Below are 14,438 nucleotides of genomic sequence, written 5' to 3'. Positions count from 1 at the left end.
CAGTGCAAGGAAGGTAGTGCAGGGGTCCCCTGCGTTCATCCCCCTGCAAAACAGATACACCACTTTGGGTACTGTTGAGGGGGATGACTCATCAAGGGAGAGCAGCAACAGCCAAGTCCATGGCACTGTGGGTGACTCTGCTGCACAGGAGGGCAGGAAAAAGAGTGGGAGAGCTATAGTGATAGGGGATTCAATTGCAAGGAGAATAGATAGGCATTTCTGCGGCCGCAACCGAGACTCCAGGATGGTATGTTGCCTCCCTGGTGCAAGGGTCAAGGATGTCTCGGAGTAGGTGCAAGACATTCTGAAAAGGGAGGGTGAACAGCCACTTGTCGTGGTACATATAGGTACCAACGATATAGGTAAAAAATGGGATGAGGTCCTACGAGACGAATTTAGGGAGCTAGGAGTTAAATTAAAAAGCAGGACCTCAAAGGTAGTAATCTCAGGATTGCTACCAGTGCCACGTACTAGTCAGAGTAGGAATCGCAGGACAGCTCAGATGAATACGTGGATTGAGCAGTGGTGCAGAAGGAAGAGATTCAAATTCCTGGGGCATTGGAACCGGTTCTGGGGGAGGTGGGGCCAGTACAAACCGGACGGTCTGCACCTGGGCAGGACCGGAACCAATGCCCTAGGGGGGGTGTTTGTTAGTGCTGTTTGTGATGGAGTTAAATTAATATGTCAGGGGGATGGGAACCTATGCAGGGTGACAGAGGGAAATAAAATGGAGCCAGAAGCAAAAGCTAGAAAGGAGAATAGTAAAAGTGGAGGGCAGAGAAACCCAAGGCAAAAAACAAAAAGGGCCAATTTACAGCAAAATTCTAAAGGGTCAATGTGTGTTAAAAAGACAAGCCTGAAGGCTCTGTGCCTCAATGTAAGGAGTATTCGGAATAAGGTGGATGAATTAACTGTGCAGATAGCAATTAACGGATACAATGTGATTGGCATCACGGAGACATGGCTCCAGGGTGACCAAGGCTGGGAACTCAACATACGAGGGTATTCAGCATTTCGGAAGGACAGACAGAAAGGAAAAGGAGGCCGAGTGGCATTGCTGGTTAAAGAGGAAATTAATGCAATAGTAAGGAAGGACATTACCTTGGATGATGTGGAATCGGTATGGGTGGAGCTATGGAATACCAAAGAGCAGAAAACACTAGTGGGAGTTGTGTACAGACCTCCAAATAATAGTCGTGAGGTTGGCGACAGCATCAAACAAGAAACAAGGGATGCGTGCAATAAAGGTACAGCAGTAATCATGGGCGACTTTAATCTACATATTGATTTGGCTAACCTAACTGGTAGGAAAGCGGTGGAGGAGGATTTCCTGGAGTATATTAGGGATGGTTTTCTCGACCAATATATCGAGGAACCAACCAGAGGGCTGGCCATCCTTGACTGGGAGATGTGTAATGAGAAAGGACTAATTAACTATCTTGTTGTGCAAGGCCCCTTGGGGAAGAGTGACCATAATATGGTAGAATTCCTTATTAAGATGGAGAGTGACAAAGTTAATTCAGAAACTAGGGTCCTGAACTTAAGGAAAGGTAACTCTAATGGTATGAGGCACGAATTGGCTAGAGTAGACTGGCAAATGATACTTAAAGAATTGACGGTGGATAGGCAATGGCAAACCTTGAATGAGCATATGGACGAATTTCAGCAATTGTACATCCCTGTCTGGAGTAAAAATAAAATGGGGAAAGTGGCTCAACCGTGGCTAACAAGGGAAATTAAGGATAGTATTAATTCCAAGGAAGAGGCATACAAATTAGCTAGAAAGAGCAGCAAACCGGAGGATTGGGAGAATTTTAGAATTCAGCAGAGGAGGACAAAGGGTTTAATTAGGAGGGGGAAAATAGAGTATGAGAGGAAGCTTGCCAGAAACATAAAAACTGACTGCAAAAGCTTCTATAGATATGTGAAGAGAAAAAGATTAGTGAAGACAAATGTAGGTCCCTTGCAGTCAGATTCGGGTGAATTTATACTGGGGAACAAAGAAATGGCAGACCAATTGAACACGTACTTTGGTTTGGTCTTCACAAAGGAAGACACAAATAACCTTCTGGACGCACGAGGTGACCGAGGGTGTAGTGAGAAAGAAGAACTGAAGGATATCCTTATTAGGCGGGAAATTGTGTTAGGGAAATTGACGGGATTGAAGGCCGATAAATCCCCAGGGCCTGATCATCTACATCACAGAGTACTTAAGGAAGTGGCTCTAGAAATAGTGGATGCATTGGTGATCATTTTCCAACAGTCTATCGACTCTGGATCAGTTCCTATGGACTGGAGGGTTGCTAATGTAACACCACTTTTTAAAAAAGAAGGGAGAGAGAAAACAGGTAATTATAGACCGGTTAGCCTGGCATCGGTGGTGGGGAAAATGTTGGAATCAATCATTAAGGATGAAATAGCAGCGCATTTGGAGAGCAGTGATAGGATTGGTCCAAGTCAGCATGGATTTATGAAAGGGAAATCATGCTTGACAAATCTTCTGGAATTTTTTGAGGATGTAACTAGTAGAGTGGACAAGGGAGAACCAGTGGATGTGGTGTATTTGGACTTTCAAAAGGCTTTTGACAAGATCCCACACAGGAGATTGGTGTGCAAAATCAAAGCGCATGATATTGGGGGTAATATACTGATGTGGATAGAGAACTGGTTGGCAGACAGGAAGCAGAGAGTTGGTATTAACAGGTCCTTTTCAGAATGGCAGGCAGTGACTAGTGGAGTGCCGCAGGGCTCAGTGCTGGGACCCCAGCTCTTTACAATATAATTAATGATTTAGATGATGGAATTGAGTGTAATATCTCCAAGTTTGCAGATGACACTAAACTTGGTGGTGGTGTGAGCTGTGAGGAGGACACTAAGGGGCTGCAGGGTGACTTGGACAGGTTAGGCGAGTGGGCAAATACATGGCAGATGCAGTATAATGTGGATAAATGTGAGGTTATCCACTTTGGGGGCAAAAACAGGGAGGCAGAATATTATCTGAATGGCGGCAGATTAGGAAAAGGGGAGGTGCAACGAGAGCTAGGTGTCATGGTTCATCAGTCATTGAAAGTTGGCATGCAGGTACAACAGGCGGTGAAGAAGGCAAATGGTATGTTGGCCTTCATAGCAAAGGGATTTGAGAATAAGAGCAGGGAGGTCTTACTGCAGTTGGACAGGGCCTTGGTAAGGCCCCAACTGGAATATTGTGTTCCGGTTTGGTCTCCTAATCTGAGGAAGGACGTTCTTTCTATTGAGGGAGTGCAGCGAAGGTTCACCAGACTGATTCCAGGGATGGCTGGACTCACATATGAGGAGAGACTGGATCAACTGGGCCTTTATACACTGGAGTTTAGAAGGATGAGAGGCGATCTCATAGAAGATTCTGACTGAACTGGACAGGCTAGATGCAGGAAGAATGTTCCCGACGTTGGGGAAGTCAAGAACCAGGGGACACAGTCTTAGGGTAAGGGGCAGGCCGTTTAAGACTGAGATGAGGAGAAACTTCTTCACTCAGAGAGTTGTTAACCTGTAGAATTCCCTGCTGCAGAGAGTTGTTGATGCCAGTTCATTGGATATATTCAAGAGGGAGTTAGATATGGCCCTTACGGCTAAAGGGATCAAGGGGTATGGAGAGAAAGCAGGACAGGGGTACTGAAGGAATGATCAGCCATGATCTTATTGAATGGTGGTGCAGGCTTGAAGGGCTGAATGGCCTACTCCTGCACCTATTTTCTATGTTTCTATGTTTCTATGTGTGCTCAGCTGGGCAATGCACCAGGGAAGCCCCCCTGAGCCCTTGGTCCTGGCTCGCCAAGCCATGGTCACGCATCCATGTGGACTACGCAGGTCCTTTCATGGGAAAAATGTTTTTGGTTGTAGTAGACGCCTACTCCAAATGGATTGAGTGTGTCATTTTAAATTCAAGGACATCCTCTGCCATGGTAGAAAGTCTACGGGCAATGTTCGCCACCCATGGTCTACCGGATGTCCTGGTCAGCAACAATGGCCCGTGCTTCACAAGCACTGAATTCCAGGACTTCATGACAGGCAATGGAATCAACCATTTCAGAACAGCACTGTTCAAGCCGGCCTCAAACGGCCAGGTGGAACGAGTAGTGCAGATAATCAAACAGGGATGCTCAGAATCCAAAGGGGTTCCCTTCAAAGCCGCTTAACACGCCTGCTGTTGGCCAATAGATCCTGACCACACTCGCTCACAGGGGTTCCACCCGCAGAGCTGCTAATGAAAAGGACGCTCAAAACCAGGTTATCCCTTATACACTCTACTATGAAAGAAATTGTTGCGAGCAGGCGTCAGTCACAATGTGACTACCATGACAGGAATGCGAGGGTGCGATGTATTGATGTCAATGACCCTGTTTTTGTCCTTACTTACGCTGCAGGGTCCAAATGGCTTGCAGGCACTATGATTGCCAAAGAGGGGAATAGGGTTTTGGTAGTTAAACTTACCAATGGACAAATTTGCCGCAAACACGTGCATCAAATTAAAAGGAGGTTCAGCAACCCCATACAAGAAGCAGAGGAAGAACACGACGTAGAGTTCACTCCATCACAGGTAGCCAAACACCAGAACCAAGTGGAGGAGAGCCCAGTTACTTTGGACAGTCCGGACAGGCCTGAGGCACTGCAAACAGCAGACACTCAGGCCAGCGCCCAACAACTGGAGCCCCAGCTCTACAAATGAACGTAAACCACCAGAGAGACTTAACCTGTGATCCCAATAAGACTTTGCCGGGGGGAGGTGATGTCATGTATTCAACTGTCATTGTAACCCATGTATAAGCTGACCTAAGTTGTATGCCTTGCGAACACTGACCACAGGGGGCGAACTTCTGGGAGACACTCCTAACTGGACTTTCTGGGTATAAAAGGGGAAGCTCCACTCACCGTCTGCCTCTTGAAGTCTTGGTATAAAGGTAACAGGTCACAGAGTGATCTTCTCTCAAGTATGGGCCTCGTGTGCATTTATACTGTAAAGTAAGGACATATTAATTTCTATTCTGCTCTTCCCCCTCCCCCTCAGACAGCTTTCTGACCACGGTGCTTTGAGCTGCACTGTGCCTGTCCTCCCTGCAGTCTGTCTCCTTGTCCTCACAGGTAGCGAGTACATCGTACCAGTTGGACAGGGCGAGTATCTGTGGGACCTCCTGCTCAACCTCTCCTAAATCCCCGCTACCCGGCTCCCTAACAATAAACCCTCCCTTTCCTGAACCTGTGCTTTCCTCTGGGCTGTGACTGTATTTCTGACCCTCCCTTATGTGTCGGAGTGTCTCCAATTCACACTCCAGCTCAATGACTCTGAGCCAGAGAGATTCGGGACGGAGACATCTCCTGCAGATGTGTTTGCTCGGGACAGTCTCGCTGTCCACAAACTCCCACATACTGCAATCCAGAAGCACAGCCTGCCCAGCCATATCTTCGTCTAGCCATATTTTATTTATTTAATTAGTTAAAGTCATTATTCAATGATTATTTACAGTTATATTAATCAGTTAAACTAATTGAACTATACATTTAATACAGTACTTTATAGTTTCCCACACTTAGTTTAAATCACTGTGGTTAGAGAGAAAAGAGATTTTTTTTAAAACCTTAATACACATCAACCAATCACCTACCTGCTGTCCTGTGACATCACTGCTTTTTTAAAAATCATCGCAGGTTCGGCCTCCAATTAGGTCCTTCCCCCTCTTTGAATTCCCATTCTTTCCAAATTCCCAAATAAAACACTCTGTTTAATCCTGCTCTGTGCAGCCTGTGCAATGAGTAAAGACATTTTCCTCTCTCAGACTTAGATCTTCTCAGGTTTTGTGGCCAGAAACAGAGGAGACAAGAGCTCTCTCCTAATTCAACAGCAATCTAACACCAGGGACGAAGGACCAGTCAGGTGGCTCACCCTTCAATTGTCCCTCTTCCCTTTTGACTATGGTGGGGTGGAACTTCCTCAAGGCTGCTCCAACCCCACCACTGTACCTTGACCATAACTTGGCCAGAAAGCCTGTTTGCGTGATGAAGTTGCAGAACCGGATTGGCAGTAGCTCCGAGGAAATCTTCGGTCTGTCGTTTCCTGGGACGGTGGGCCAACTTTGATTCAAAATAAAAATACTGTGGATGCTGGAATCTGGAATAAAAACAGAAAATGCTGGAAATCTCAGCGGGTCAGGCAGCATCCGTGGAAAGAAACAGAGTTAATGTTTCGAGTCAACGACCCCTCGTCAGAACTGGCGAATGTTTGAAATGAACAGATTCTTAACAAGCACTGAAAGGGGGAGGGGAAGAAAAGGGAAGGTCTGTGATAGGGTGGAAGACAGGAGAGATTAGAAAGATAAAAGGGGATGATGGACCGACGTGAGATGGTAATGGCAGAAGTTAGAGAAAGGTTAGTCGAGATACGGTGAGAATGGCAGAATACCAGCTGCCATGGGAAACAGAGAGGGAGAAAAAATACATCCGAGCAAAACATGGGCAGCGGTTGTGGTGTGAAATTGTTGACCTTGATGTTGAGTCCAGAAGACTGTAAAGAGTCTAATCGAAAGATGAGGTGCTGTTCCTCGAGCTTGCGTTGAGCTTCGTTGGAACAGTGCAGGAAGCGGAGGAGAGAGAGGTCAGAGTGGGAGTGGAGCGGGGAATTAAAGTGACAGACGACCGGAAGCTCAGGGTCACACTTACGGACTGAACGGAGGGACTCCGCAAAGCGGTCACCCAATCTACGTTTGGTCTCCCCAATGTAGAGGAGACCACATCGTGAGCAGTGAATACAGTATACTGAATTGAAAGAAGTACAAGTAAATCACTGTTTCACCTGGAAGGTGTGTTTGGAGCCCTGGATAGTGGGAAGGGAGGAGGTAAAAGGGCAGGTGTTGCATCTCCTGCACTTGCACGGGAAGGTGCCGTGGGAAGGGGAGGGGGTGCTGGGGGTGACTGCGGAATGGACCAGGGTGTCGCAGAGGAAGCGGTCCTTTTGGAATGCTGATAGGGGAGGGGAAGATGTGATTGGTGGTGGGATCACGCTGGAGGTTGCAGAAATCGCAGAGGATGATCCGTTGAGTGTGGAGGCTGGTGGGGTGAAAGGTGAGGACAAGGGGAACCCTGTCGTGGTTCTGAGAGGGAGGGGAAGGGGTGAGTGCAGAGGTGCGGGAAATAGAACAGACATGGTCGAGGGCCATGTTAACCAAGGCAGAGGGGAATCCTCGTTTGAGGAAAAAGGAAGACATGTCAGAGGCACTAGTATGAAAGGTGGCGTCGTCAGAGCAGAAGTGATGGAGACAGAGAAACTGGGAGAATGGAATGGAGTCCTTACAGGATGCGGGGTGGGAAGAAGTGTAGTCTAGGCAGCTGTGGGAGTCAGTGGGATTATGGACTGAGATCTGCTGGTGTGGGGATTAGGGCTGTGTAGTAGTTTCCTCTCCTGATGGTGCTGACTCTCGCCGGGATGTGGTTCCGTGGGGGAGGCCTGCTCTCCAGTACCAGGCCCAAGTGGCCATTGTACAGGTGTTGGTCCCAACAGTGAATCGCAGCCGATGTTTCAGGTAGGGGATGTGTAGCCAAGTCCAATTCTACCCTCACATACATAACCCCTATCATGGAGGGATTCCATTGGATGGCCATCAGGAATGGCATCTTTGGTGATTTTTTTCGCCTGTCTAATGAAAACACCGAGGCTAATTGGGGCCCCATTATTGGTACTGGACTGAGCTCGACAATCCAGCCCAGATCAGGGGTTGAAGCTGGGATCTTGCTGATCTGTATGGATCATAGAATGATAGATATCACAACACAGAATGGGCCATTTAGCTCAACGTGCCTGTGCCAGGTCGAGTTCTGCAATTGGAGCTGTGTATTCTAATCCCAATGCCAATTCCTTGTTTAAATATTTATCCAATGCCCTTTGAAATGATGTTCCAGTCTCTCCCTGTATTCTAATAACTCTGTGTGTGAAAACATTTGCTCCAACTTCCTCCTTTGCACCTTTCGTGCAGTGCTGTCCAATGCATTCATCGCTCACCACATGTGGGTCATAAATAAACAATGAGCCACGGGCACTGTTATTGGTCGTGTGATCACAATCCTCACACTTGCCTGGTGAACACATGTGCACTTTTACCTTTCTGTGCGTTTTATGGTAAAATGCTCAAACAAGAAACTGAGAGCATGAGTGCTTTTCATCATGAGGAAGGACATTCTTGCTATTGAGGGAGTGCAGCGAAGGTTTACCAGACTGATTCCAGGGATGGCAGGACTGATATATGAAGAAAGATTGGATGGACTAGGCTTATATTCACCGAAATTTAGAAGAATGAGAGGGGATCTCATAGAAACATATAAAATTCTGACGGGATTGGACAGGTTAGATGCAGGAAGAATGTTCCAGATGTTGAGGAAATACAGAACCAGGGGTCACAGTCTAAGGATAAGGGGTAAGCCATTTAGGACTGAGATGAGGAGAAACTTCTTCACTCAGAGAGTTGTGAACCTGTGGAATTCTCTACCGCAGAAAGTTGTTGAGGCCAGTTCGTTAGATATATTCAAAAGGAAATTAGAGGTGGCCCTTATGGCTAAAGGGATCAAGGGATATGGAGAGAAAGCAGGAACGGGGTACGGAAGTTGCATGATTGGCCATGATTATATTGAATGGTGGTGCAGGCTCAAAGAGCCAAATGGCCTACTCCTGCACCTATTTTTTATGTTTCTATGTTTCTATCGTGAGTCTTGGTTACTGAACGCTCAGTAAGTAAATATACACATGCTAATATGTTTACCTGTGTTGTGTGCGTGCGGTGTTTTCAACTAAAATTAGTTCATGTGACTAAAATGCTGTCACACGTGGAGCGAGTCAGCGATTTCTGATCAGGTGACAATCCTCAGCCTCTGCCGTCTTGTTACTGATTCATAATCTAATGGAACTGATCATTCTGGTGAATCTTCACTGGTCCTTTTCCATGGTTCCAATAGCCTTGCTGGAATGGGGCCCCAGACCCGCACGCAATGCTCCATCTGTGGCCTAACCGATATACAACTTCAATATCAAACCAGCATGCCGCACTCAGCCAATCGGAGAGCTGTAGTCTGTGCTTTTAACTGACGGAGAATTCTTGTCATCTCACAGATTGAATCTTCTTATCGTGATGAAAGAAATATCTCTTGGTGACCACAGAGCAGAGAGTGCGCATGAAACGTCAAGCGCACAAGCTAATAAAAATAAAATCTGCTCAGTTTTCCAATATTTTACAAAGTAAATGAAAAGATGACGTCTGTTATCTGGATGATAATGGACTTGTATATTGTGTGACTGCCAACAAAAGCTGATGTACAATCCCCTGTGGGAACTACTCCAACGAGTGCTTGAAGAAGCTGGCTTCTTTCAGAGAATAATCTGTGCTGATCAGACCCGATGAATAGATTATGGCCAAGTCTGTTGTTGCTGCAGACACAGGGCAGTTGTTGATTTACTTTTTATATAGCTTTAAATGTCAGTCAAAGAGTTCAGTTGACACTTCACTTATCAGCTTGTGACAGTACAATCCTGTGTCATTCAATCCTGTGTATCTCTTTATTTAAAAAATAAACCTTTTGGTCTTATTGTTCGTTATGGATTTCGGCATGAGTTGCTATTTTAACCCTTTGGGGGCCGAAATTCATCAGCCCACTGCCCGCTGCCGCCCACTGCCCCACTGCCCCACTGCCCCACCCACTGCCCTGCCCACTGCCACCCGCTGCCCTCCTCACTGCCGCCCACTGCTGCCCGCTGCCCCGCCCACTGCCCCGCCCACTGCCGCTTACTGCCCCACCCATTGCTGCCCGCTGCTGCCCACTGCCACTGCCATTCCTCTGGAAGACCCGCCCTGTGCCACTTTCAGGGCAGCCTGGAGCGGGCGGGAGGGGAGAACCACCGGGAAACGCCCGCTGACGTCAGCGGACGGCCGAGTGGTGTAACTGAGCTCCTGCCCACCGAGCTCCCAGATTCCTGCGGGCGGGACTCGGTGGCAGAGCGGGGGTGGGCTGCTGGCTGGAGGCTGGTCTGTCCCCGACGCTGAGTCTAAAGACCCTGAAGAAAAGATTAGTGAACAGTTTGTATTTTTTTCCCACAGAGGTCTTCCGATTGATTTTTTATCTTTTACTGATGTTTTTTTTTTCAGCTCTTCGACCCTCCGTGGGCCCGACTCCATCCTCAGCGGCACTTGGGCGGCAAGCGCCTCTGCCACCAAGAATGAGACCTCCCGCCCGCTGACGCCCAGATTGCCGGCATATGTCGCCCATTTGCTGCCCCCCGACCTTCGAGTGACCTCAGCCATGAAAACCCTGCCCAAAGTACCGTCCGGTACCTGGGCGGTCATCGGTGGCACTTTGGGTGGCGCTTGATCAAAATCGGGCCCTTGGTCACATTGTTCTTTATGGATTTCGGCATGAGTTGCTATTTTAACCGTTTCACTCTGACAGCACAGAATCCCCAGTGAAAGGAGACGGCAAATCCCACTCTCTCTGCACCGCTCTTGCTGACCAATGCTCACCTTACAGTGCCTCAACCGAATGGCCATCCTTCACGGCCCACTCTAGACAGGGAGCTTTGCTGGTCTATTCGACTGTGGTAGGTGTCACCACTGAGCCCAATCCTGTCCTGGCTTCACTGTGCCAGCCCGTCGTACCATCGGCCCAGTCTGCACCAATCGCCCAGCTCAGTGTGCGCTCGGCTTTTAACCAGACCAGCTGGCAGAGGGGAGCAAATCTTTCCCATAAAAAGCAGTAGATGCTCGCTCAACTAATAATTTGAATCTGAGATCACTAGATTTTTGCCAGCCAAGGGTATTTCGGGATATGGAGCCAAGGAGGGTTGGATGGAGTTAGGATACAGATCAGACATGATCTCATTCAATGGTGGAATTGGCTCGAGGGGCTAAATGGCCGTCTCCTGTTCCTGTGTTCCTAACCACAGTCAGAGTATCTCTCATGAATGCTCAGATTGCAGTACTGAGGGAGTGCTACACTGTTGGAGGTGCCGCCTTTTGGATGAAATGATAAACTGTGACCCTGTCTGTTCTCTCAAGTGGGCGTAAAAGATCCCTCGGACTATTTTGAAGAAGAGCCGGGGAGTTTTACCCAGTGTCCTGGCCAATATTTATCGCTCAATCAACATCACTAAAATCAGAGTACCTGGTCATTATCACATTGCTGTTTGTGGGAGCTTGCTGTGCGCAATTTGTCTGCCGCTTTTCCTGCATTACAACAGTGACTACACTTCAAAAGCACTTCATTGGCTGTGAAGCGCTTTAGGATGTCCCGAGGTGGTGAAGGGCACTATATAAATGCAACTCTTTCTTTTTCTATTGCTGCTATAGAGGCCTTGGGCTTCAATCTGCAAGAGGCTCTTTCAATTCCGGACCCTTGTGCAGCCCCGATTTCCATCGCCCCACCATTGGCGGCCATGCCTTCAGCTGCCTCAGCCCTAAGCTCTGAAATTCCCTCCCTAAAACTCTTCACCTCTCAACCTCATCTTCTCCTCTTTTAAGACGCTGCTTAAAACCGACCTCTTTGACCAAGCTTTTGCTCACCGTCCTAATATCTCCTTATGTGGCTCGGTGTCAAATTTTGTTTGTTAATTGCTGTTGTGTCGCGCCTTGGTTCGTTTTATTACAGTGAAGGCGCTATATAAATGCAAGCTATTGAAGTTGCAGACTTCAGCATGGCAGGGGAAGGGACAGGCAGCTGCTTAAGGCAGGCGACACTCCTACCCTCAGGATTGCTGTTGTCCAGATGATTGGAGGGGCTGTCCAGCTTGGCTGTGGTTGGAACAGACAAGGATGGAGCGACTGAAGCCCAAACCATGACCAGGCCTGTCCGCCCCTCTGTGTACCAGTAATACATGCAGTAACACAGCATCAGTGGATATGGGCAGATAGGGTGACCGTAGCAACCACTGCAGGACATCACAGGGCTGCCGGAAACCCCGTCTCAAGCTCAGCTACCAACCAACAATCTCAGTCTCTCCATTAAAGAAAGAAAGACTTGGATTTATATAGTGCCTTCCACGACCACCGGATGTCTCACTGGGAAATCATTGAGGAAAAGTCACAGGTTCGGGGATAGAAGGTGCAGAAAATACTGAGTCAGGGCACAAAGTAGGCTGATCAATTGGTTGCACTGCGTTTGAACATTATCCACAGGGGCTTCCCTGAAGCTGTAGGATACAGGAGCAGCACAGAAAATGATGAGCAGTGATTAGAGTTGAGGTCATCCATCATAGGTAGTCCCTCGGAATCGAGGAAGACTTGCTTCCGCTCTAAAAGTGAGTTCTCAGGTGATTGAACAGTCCAATACGGGAATTACAGTCTCCGTCACAGGGTTGAAGGAAAGGGTGGGTGGGGCTGGTTTGCCGCACGCTCCTTCCGCTGCCTGCGCTTGTTTTCTGCATGCTCTCGGCGATGAGACTTGAGGTGCTCAGCGCCCTCCCGGATGCTCTTCCTCCACTTAGAGCGGTCTTTGGCCAGGGACTCCCAGGTGTCGGTGGGGATGTTGCACTTTATCAAGGAGGCTTTGAGGGTGTCCTTGAAATGTTTCCTCTGCCCACGTGGGGCTCGCTTGCCGTGTAGGAGTTCCGAGTAGAGTGCTTGTTTTGGGAGTCTTGTGTCCGGCATGTGAACAATGTGGCCCGCCCAGCAGAGCTGATCGAGTGTGGTCAGTGCTTCGATGCTGGGGATGTTGGCCTGGTTGCTAGAGACGCTAACGTTGGTGTGTCTGTCCTCCCAGAGGATTTGCAGGATGTTGTGGAGACATCGTTGGTGGTATTTCTCCAGCGAGGTGTCTACTGTACATGGTCCATGTCTCTGAGCCATACAGGAGGGCGCTTGGCGCCACCTCCTGGTTGCCGCAGTGGAGGGAAGAATCGAGCAGGTCCCTTGGATGAATGTCTGGCCCCCCAGTCTCACTGGCTGCACTGATGGTTTTTGCAATGACAGTTTGCTGGTCAGTGTCTGCCTCCTGGCCTCGTTGGTCTCGACTGTGCATTGGCCCGCTCCTCCTCTACCTCCATAGGTGGGCCTCACTGTGCAGCAAAGTGAAGATGCTGCAGCCGCTGGTGGTAACCCTGAAGACTCTGGCAGGGCTGCACTTTAAGGCATCCAGTGTTCTGCCTCGACACCTGCTTGAAGAGACCAACAGTAAGTTGTACAGTGATGGTGGTAGCTGCAGGAGCCACATTGTATCTGCGCTCTGTGTCTGTCTGTGACCGTCACAAGTGCATCATTGATCAGGATCGAACACGGTTGCCTTGGTCTCTGGTGACGCACCCTGCAGTGTCACTCCATTGCCAAATAAGCCCGGCACCAATGATTGTCACAACAACAACTTTCTTTAATATAGCGCCTTTAATGTGATGAGGAGCAAAACTAGAGGCCATCAATATAAGATAGTCACCAAGAATTAAATGGGGAATTAAGAAGAAACTTCTTTACCCAGGGAGTGGTGAGAACTCGCGACCACAGGGAGTAGTATCAATGCATTTAAGGGGAGGCTAGATATATGAGGGAGAAGGGAATAGGGGGTTATGCTGATAGAGTTAGATGAGGAAAGACAGGAGGAGGCTCGAGTGGAGCATAAACGCCGGCATGGACTGGTTGGGCCGAATGGCCTGTTTGTGTGCCGTATATCCTATGCAATCCTATGTAATCCTATATAATCCTATATAATCCTATGTAAAATGTCGCAGGGCACCTCACAGGAGCGTTATCATAAATTTTGATACCCAGTCACATAAGAAGATATTAGGACAGATGACCAAAAGTTTGGCCAAAGAGCTAAGTTTGAAGGAGTGTCTTAAAGGAGGAGAGAGAGGCAGAGAGGTTTAAGAAAGGAATTCCAGAGCTTAGGATCTCGGCAGCTGAAGTCACGGCCATCAATGGTGGAGCGATTAAAATCGGGGCTGCACAAAAGGCCAGAATTGGAGGAGCGCAGAGATCTCGGATTTAGAAATATCCTCAGATGCCTGGATGTAGAGACACGAGCAAAGGTGCAAGAAAGATTTACAGGATGATACTAGAACTGAGAAGATACACCTATCATGAAAGACTGAATGGGCTGGGGCTCATTACTCTGGGAAAGAGAAGGCTGAAGGGTGTCTTGCCTTTAAAATGATGAAGGGGTTCGATAGGGTAGACGTAGAGAAACAGAGAAACAGCGAAAATAGGTGCAGGAGTACGCTATTCGGCCCTTTGAGCCTGCACCACCATTCAATAAGATCATGGCTGATCATTCTCCTCAGTACCCCTTTCCTGCTTTCTCTCCATACCCCTTGATTCCTTTAGCCATAAGGGCCATATCTAACTCCCTCTTGAATATATCCAATGAACTGGCATCAACAACTCTCTGCGGTAGGGAATTCCACAGGTTAACAACTCTCTGAGTGAAGAAGTTTCTCCTCATCTCAG

Source organism: Pristiophorus japonicus, chromosome 21 (genome assembly GCF_044704955.1).
Source record: "Pristiophorus japonicus isolate sPriJap1 chromosome 21, sPriJap1.hap1, whole genome shotgun sequence".
Taxonomy (NCBI): Eukaryota; Metazoa; Chordata; class Chondrichthyes; family Pristiophoridae; genus Pristiophorus; species Pristiophorus japonicus.
Note: the sequence above shows the minus strand (reverse complement) of the source record.